This window comes from Panthera leo, chromosome C1, assembly GCF_018350215.1.
Source record: "Panthera leo isolate Ple1 chromosome C1, P.leo_Ple1_pat1.1, whole genome shotgun sequence".
Taxonomy (NCBI): Eukaryota; Metazoa; Chordata; class Mammalia; order Carnivora; family Felidae; genus Panthera; species Panthera leo.
The window spans coordinates 94,710,582-94,719,236 of record NC_056686.1 but is presented as its reverse complement, the minus strand read 5'-3'; positions in this window follow the sequence as shown (position 1 = coordinate 94,719,236).

The window sequence follows — 8,655 nt, the reverse complement described above, 5'->3', positions numbered from 1 at the left end:
CTTTGTCGAGTCATCTGTCTCCTTCGAAGAGACTGTATTCCCTCAGGGCAAGGACTCTGTCTTTTTTTTTTTTGGCATATAGGAGAGGCTCCTTTAAATTTTATCTGAGAAGCACAGTAGACTTCAGGATGAGAGGAGGGAAGGGACAAAAGCCACAGCCCACACTGCCTTTATGGGGCTTGAGATTGCATCATGGTAACAACTGGAAACATGGAAACATGGAAACATGTGCTTCAGTGCAATAAAGAAAGAAGTTATAACAACAGTTAAACACTGTACATGCGTTATCTCCCATTTAGTGCATGATTTACTTGGAAATAAGTACCATTATTTTGTAAATATGAGAAATTGAGACTTTAATGAGGTGAAGTGACCTGAAAACGCAGCTAGGAAGCTTCCAAAAACCAAGCTCCTGGTCTAAACACAAGAATGTACTTGATCTGATGGTTTGAATGAAGTCCTCAAAAGCCTATGCAGGGAGAAATTACCGTCAGGGTCGTCTTGACCACTCATCTTATCAGAAACGCGGATTCCTGCAGAAGCAGGATGTTCTGATTAATCCTGATCTTACCCTGATGTTACCTGATTAATCCGAATTTTCAGGGGCTGAGATTTCTGCTACTCCTTAAACTCCCCTCTGCACATTCAACTCTAGAAAAGCTTCCCTGAGTTGCTGGATCCACACCTGCTCGACCCAGGAATGCTTGTGGGTCTCCAGAGACAAGGAAGATCTGACCTGGGTGTGGTGGGGACCTGGAAGGGACTGCTCGGGGCACAACAGGAGAAGCAAGCCCAGAAGAACATCTATCAGAGACGTTCATCTCAGGTTCCCTAGGCCCCCAAGGCCGAGTCTGCTCTTCCTCCTACATGTGCCCTCTTCCCAGAGCGCTGGCTGCGGGTCCACAGGGACGCTTACCTCCTGGTAGCTTTGTTAATGACTTTAGTGTCTGATTGAGATCAGGTGGCCTCCAAGCTGGCACCAGCATCCATTACACTCTCCACAGATAAGGAAACCAAACATTAGCTTGGTTGGTAGCAAACAGTGCCATAAACACACCCACGCCTTCCTCTCCTCACCCCTTCAAAGGAGCAGCGAAATGCCACTTCTGTCCTTATTTGGATGGGGAAATAAAGAGCTGAATACAACCTAGCTTGGACTAGAAAAGGTTGCGTTAGCCCAGAGAGGTTTCCCTACAGAGAATGCTTTCATTTCCCCTGCTGAATCAAGTGCCTTCTCGTCTTCCTCCGGGAATTCTCCAAATAACATCACTGGATTGAGCACCTTACCTCGATGGCCCCGGATTATATGTCTACTTAAAGGGTACTCTGAACTCTGTTCATTGTATAGATACAGGATACAATTTAGCGAGGATTGTCAAGTCACTTGATATATTTTGTTTTGTGTCTTGTGCATCTGAATAGTTTATTTTTTTAACGTTTATTTATTTTTGATGGGGGGAGAGGGGAAGGGGCAGAGAGAGAGAGGGAGACACAGCATGTGAAGCAGGCTCTAGGTTTTGAGCTGTGGGCACAGAGCCCAATGCGGGGCTCCAATTCACGGACCGGGAGATCATGACCTGAGCCGAAGTTGCATCCGAATAGTTTATAACTCCCCTTGGGACTAAGCAGGGTATTTCCTCAGTGTTGCCCGGTGTGGGCCCCTAACCAGGAGCACGGGAATCAGCTTGGAGCTTGTTAGAAATGTAGGCTTGCTGGTCCCACGCAGACACACCATCAGAATCTGCATTTTGACAAGATCCGCAGGTGAGATTCATGTGCACCTTGAGGTTTGAGAAGCTCTGGGCTTCAGTGTTGTTTACTGACAGAGATTCTCCTGTGATCCCAGCACGGTGGTCAGTATACAGGGCAGGGTCCATTTCCACTGTCCCCCAAGACCACCCCCCCCCCCAGTGTGGACAATAACTCTGCTTATCCTTTTTGTATATTTTTGTGCGTATTATATACTTTTCCAGTGTCCTGCACAGATATTCTTATTAGTAGCAAGTAGGAATAAAAACAAGAGGTATTTACTGAGCATTCATGGGCTAGATGACCTACATGTGTTATTTTGTTTAATTATTGTTGCATTCATTTTTATCAGGCTGCCATAACAAAGTGCCACAGGCTGGGTAGCTCACACAACAAAAATTTATTTTCCCACAGCTCTGGAGGCCAGAAGTCCAAGATCTAGGGGTCAGCAGATTTGGTTTCTTCTGCAATCTCTCTCCTTGGCTTGCAGACGGCCATCTTCTCACTGTGTCTTCATACAGTCTTGTCTGTGTGTGTGTGTCCGGTGTCTCTCTGTGTGTTCAAATTTCCTCTTCTTATAAATCAGATTGGATTGGGGCCCACCCTAATGGCTTCATTTTAACTTGATTACCTCTTTAAAGACCTTATCTCAAAATGTGGTGACATTTTGAGGTATTAGGGGCTGGGACCCCAAAGTATAAATTTTGGAAGGATGCTGTTCAGATCATTACAGCTATAAAGTGGCTAATTATTATCATCCCCATTTTACAGATGAAGAAACAGAGGCTTAAACAGTTCCTTAACTGATTAATGTCACACAGCTAGTGATGATGGAGCCAGCAGTGGAATTTTTTGTTTACTCATGGATTTGTTTACTCATTTATGTAGCAAATATTTACTGGATATTTACCATGAGCTATGCATTGTAGTATGTGATTTGGATACAGAAACCACAGGTGTTGGTCTCATAAACTTTACATTTTCCTGGATTATTTTCTATCCTAGAGTCTATATGGTTACTCTCCTGTGACTGCAGAGATCCGTTTTTTTGTGTAGTTTCACATCATTATTTATCACCAAATTTAAGTGAATAATATAGTCACCTTCCAAACAAAACCAGGTTCTGAATCGACCCTGTAACCACCTACCTGGGACTGTACTTGTTTCCGGTCAGTCCTGGCCATTTCTCAGGGTGACCAACTCATCCCAGTTTGTCTGAGACTAGGACTTCCCTGGTTTCAGCAGTCCTGTGTCCCAGGAACCTCTTCCATGTCAGGCAAACCACCATAGTTGGTCACCCTGCTATTCCCCGACTGGTGCCCTGCTAGGACAGAGGATGACGAAGGAGAAGACGTCACATGTTAGAACCCAGTTTCCAAATGGAGAAGGACCGATGGGCCAATGAAGCCTCAGTGTCACCCAGGCCGCCCCCTACTGGCCAAGTGGAAACCATCTGGGGCAGCCCACTCCCTCCTCAGATGGGAACTGAACCCAGGGGATACACGGACCATCTCAGCGTCACTATTCTCGACGGAAGCGTGGGCTCTGGGAATTACAACAAAGTAATCTCTTCAGGTTCGTCAGCTGAGGCCTCAGGAATTCCCGAGTTCCAAATTGCCCACAGCCCCCCTTGGATAATTTCAGTTTCGTTTCAGTCCACAGCACGTGTGGAACTCCAACAGCAGTGCGTTGTGGGGGCCGGGGATGTCCTCTCTGAGTCGGCCTTCTTGGAGAAAACGGGGCCTGCTCTGCCGTCTGACGGTAGAGCCCTTGGAATGTGCAGAAGGCAGCTTCCGAAAGGCAGCCAAATCCTGTTGCGTAACTGATGGCCTCAGCACGGCCCTGACGACCTGCTCTGCCTCTTCCCTGGTGCTGGTGTATCTTCTGCTCACTGACCCTTTGAGACCCGTGTAGATGCGGCTTCTGGAAAGCCCCTGTGTCTGGCAGTGGCAGGCCTGCATGCCGCAGAGGTGCTAAGCACCCTGTGGTCCAGCCTCTGCTTTTTGTCATCCTGTTCGGGTTTAGGGCTTCAGTGAGGGGGTCAGGGAGTAAAGAATGGTCGGGCAGCCTCTTAATTAAACCTAGCAAAACTCCTAAATATAAATTTCAGCTTTTCGACAACAAAAGAATAGCCACAAGGAATGCTAGGTTATCTATTATTTTTTTGTTTTTAATTTTTTTTAACATTTATTTATTATTGAGGGACAGACCGTTAGCAGGGGAGGGGCAGAGAGAGAGGGAGACACAGAATCGGAAGCAGGCTCAGGCTCCGAGCAGTCAGCACAGAGCCAGACGTGGGGCTTGAGCTCACAAACCGAGAGATCATGACCTGAGCCGAAGTCGAACGCTCAACCAACCGAGCCACCCAGGCGCCCCGGTCATCTATTCTTTCAACAAATTCAAGGTTATAAGTGGAATTGGGACAGGCAGAAGAATTGGAACTGTCAAAAAAATGGGGGTCTGCTATTATCTTTCATCCCTAGTTATGCTTCTTGCGTTCCAAGTTAGTCAAGGAATTAACCAACTGATACGTGTTTAACTAAGAGCCTACTGTGTGCAGTTGTGGTATGATAAAAACATATTGAGTCTTTGTCTCAGATTCCTAAAACCCTTGGAATTCCCATAGTGATAGGAATGTCTTCTGTTAGTCACAAAGGGTCCCTTTTGACCACACCTGTGTTTTTTGCCAATGGAACTCTACAGGGTGGGACCTCGTGGTAACTTCAAGGTGGAGGTTGGTCCCCAGAAACACTGAAGTTTCAGCCCTACTCTCTGACCTTCAGGGAGAGAGGAAGGCTGGAGATGGGCTATAAAAAGTCTTGAACGAGGGGACCCAGGGGACTTCCAGGTTGGTGAGCATGCTGTTGTGTTGGGAGGGTGGTGTGTCCAAAGAAGCCTTCAAGTTCCATGCACTCTCCGCCCCCACACCTCGTACCTTGCCTTATGAGTGTCTTCTATTTGGCTACTCCTGAGTTATATCCTTTGTAATAAACTGATAAATGTAAGCAGAGTGCTTTCCTGAATTCTAGGAGTTGTTCTAGCCAGTTGTGGAACTGGGAAAGGGGCTTGTGGGAACCTCTGAACTTGCAGCTAGCTAAGCATAAGCTTGGGTAGCCTGAGCACCCCATTCGTGGCTGGCATCTGCAATGGAGGCAGACTTGGGGGGCTGTGCCCTTAACTGGTGGGGTCTGATGCTAACTGCAGGAGTTAGTGTCAGAACTGAGTCGCTGGACACCCAGTTGGTGCTGAAGAATTGGAGCACCATGGGAAAACTCCCACACATTTGGTATCAGGAACCATCATTCAGCAATGAACATACTAAGCACCAAGGAAGAGACACGAAAGCAATAGATGGCTTTTTGAGTTGACAATCAATTGGGAGTTCAGAGGCACATAAAAAAATGCACAATTCAAAGCCATTTTGATAAGTGCCCAACAAGTGAACTGCTATAACTCAATAGGTCTTCATTTGACCTTGGAGTCCCTTCTGACTTTCAGATGATTTCCGTTTCTATGTATTCTAACACGCTCAACTATAGGGCTATGAGAGAAGAGCAAGGGACAAGAGATGGCCCCTCCCTCCACATGGCCTCAGAGACCCTCAGTGTCACAGCCTGCCTCCCAAGGCCTGCCACACTGACCAGGCACAATGCTGTCATGGTGCGAGGGCCAGGGGCTAGCCATTGTTTGCTCATAGAGCATTTGAGTCTCCATGCCAAAATGAAGGCTGGGTTGCAAATGTTGACAATGTCCTCTGGGAGACTAAGAAGCTTCCCCACATCAACGCTCAGGACATAGGCCTCAAGCAGTTTTCTCCCTGACATTTTATGCTTGGTTTTTATTTTTATTTTTTCCAAGTGGAAGAAGCATCACAGAGTCTCCTTGTCTAACTGGGAAAAGACTCTAATATTTCTTGTTGATCAGAACCTTCCAGAGAGACCTCTGAATTCCCACCTCCCAAAATACATTCATGGATCCAAAAGTGACAAAAAGCAGCGAACTCCAAGACTTTTGCGTAGGTGGTACAGTCACCTGTGCACCCAAGGCTGATTTGAAGACTGCTGGGGGCCTCTTGGCCAGAAGCACATCCCCCTCTTAGAGGATGATTCCTTTCTGTGGGACTCTGGGGACATTTCAGTCCTCAAACTCCCTTGAAAGTGGACCCTGGAAATATATAGCTTAGAATCTGGGAGCTTAGGGGTGACTTAGCCCAGCCCTCATTTTACAGTTCAGAATCAGGACTTGATCTGCCTGGGGTCTTGTACCCTAGACAGTGGCCAACCTGGCCTATTTCTAAGTATCACGAGGACTTGTTCAGCAATATTAGCTACCTCCTCAATCCAGGAACAGAGAATCATTTGCTAGCTATGAACACGACCCCTGGGGGATGATTCTAAAACCGCAGAGGGGCTAAGACGTCTGGAAGAAGGAATAGAGGAGAGAGCCCATGGAGGTGAGGGGTACCAAGTGGTTCTCCCACCCTGGGACCCGGCCTAGTGAGAAACTGACCACATTGCTCTAGGCGTCTGTCTTGCCTGTTCAGGCTCCTGTAACAAAGTTCTGCCCAAAGGCTGGGCGGCTTCAACACCAGAAACTTATTTTCTCCCATTTATGAAGGCTATATGTTCAGGAACAAGGTACAGGAAAATGTAGTTTCTGATGAGGCCTCTCTTCCTGGCTTGCCAGGGAAGGAGGGGAAGAAAAAAGGAGGTAAGGAGGAGAGAGAGAAAGAGAAAGAAATATACCTGGTGTCTCTTTTTTTTTAACATTTTTGTTTAATTATTTAATCTTCTTTTAAAAAAATTCTTACTCTTTGTTGTTATTTTTAAAAAATGTTTTTAATGTTTATTTATTTTTGAGAGACAGAGAGAGACAGAGCATGAGCAAGGGAGGGGCAGAGAGAGGGAGACACAGAATCCAAAGCGGGCTCCAGGCTCTGAGTTGTCAGCACAGAGCCTGAAATGGGGCTCGAACCCACGAACTGTGAGATCACAACCTGAGCCGAAGTTGAATGCTTAACAGACTGAGCCACCCAGGCGCCCCATTATTTTTTTTTCTTTTTGAATTAATTTATTTTGGAGGCACCTGGGTGGCTCAGTGGGTTGAGCATCTGACTTCAGCTCAGGTGACGATCTCACAGTTTGTGGGTTTGAGCCCCACGTCGGGCTCTGTGCTGACAGCTCAGAGCCTGGAGCCTGCTTTGGATTCTGTCTCTCCTCCCTCTCTCTGCCTGTCCCCCACTTGTTCGCGCATGCTCTCTCTGTCTCTCTTTTTTTCTCTCAAATAAATAAATAAACATTTGTTAAAAATTTAAAAATCTTAAAAAAATTATTTTTCCTTTTTCCTTTTGTTGGTGTCTCTTCCTTATAAGAACATCAGTCCTATCAGATCAGGGCCTGATGCTTTTGACCTCATTAAACCTTAATTACCTCCTTAAAGGCCCTATTTCCAAATATAGTCACAGTTGAGGGTTAGGGCTTCAACACATAGATTTTGGGAGGACACAGTTCAGTTCATAACAAGGTTGTCATTTTGCCTTGGGGGAGGATCTCAAGTTATTAATAAGCCGTTCATCTCGGCAGTGACGAGTCTTTTAGCAAGAACTGAGTTTGCCATTCAAGGCCCTTTTACTTTTGGTTGACAAATTTTGCAGCTTCATGGAACTTAAAGCATTACCCATACCTCTCAGGAAGACACTAGACCACTCTTCCCTCAGGTGAGTCAGGTGCCTCTTTTCTCTGTACCCACGATACCCCGTGGACAGACATTTTATCTTTACTTTTTCCTGATGCACTGCCACAGTGACCTGTTTAACTCTCTCCTCCGCTAACGGGTAGATTTCTTGAGGGCAGGGCCTATGTCTCATCTCAGTCTGTTTATAGCCCCAGCACCCTGCTCAATGCCCATAACGCATTAGGTCTTTGATAAACGTCTGGTGGATAAACAAAATGGCATCTTAAAGTTGTTGATACTGAGGCAGATTTATGTGCTCATGAAGCTTAAGCATCAGGGCCCCTCATTTGCTGGAGGACCTACCTGGAAATTTTGAAGTCACAAGTTAGTACTCTTTTCTTTAAAAAGATCCCACCCCTCAAAAAAATCTATATAAATTTTGGGCTCCACAAAACCTGGGTATGTTCCTGGGTTGCTAAGGTGAGGGGTGGCACTCTGCTGTATTTAATATTTTTTCCCTTCCTTGTTTGCCACTGAAAAGGAGGGAAGCACCTCAAATACACGTCTCTTTCCAAGACGATTTTTGAGAGATATAATCTTGTCACTCGGCCATCTTTTGATCGAAGGAAATAAAAATACTCGAGCTGTGTGCCTGGCAGCATGGAATATACAGACTTCCAGAAATCCATTAATTAAAGATAAAATAAGATGCCCCGAGTACAATTCCTGGACAGTTTTCTTCCCACCAACTATTACTCATAATCTTGGTGGAGAGAGGAAGCAGCCACAAGGGTCAGACCTTGTACTTCAGGAGCTCGGTCATTTGTCTGGACCCTCTGCTTTGAGGGCAGTAGTCATTGACCCCTCAGACTCGCTCGATGGAAAGTCTAGCCAACCTGACCTCTTGTTAATGTCCCACGTTAGCCCACTTCTCTTTTTGCCTCCCTGTCACTGCCTTGGTCTCCAGCCTGGTTTTTGCAACTGGCGCTAACTGGTCTTTTCCCTTCCCTTCTTGCCCCCTTCAATCCATCCCTCACATGAGAGCCAGAGTGACCTTTTCAACAATTCCAAGCCGGTCAGGCAGCTCCCGTGCCCGGATCCCTCTATAGCTCCCTATTACACTCAAGATGGAGCTCAGATTGTGTGGTACACAAATCCCTCAGGACCTGGCCGCTGCTTACCTTCCCTTCCTGTCTCCCCCGCTCTTTGCTGGCATCTCGCGGCTCATCTCAG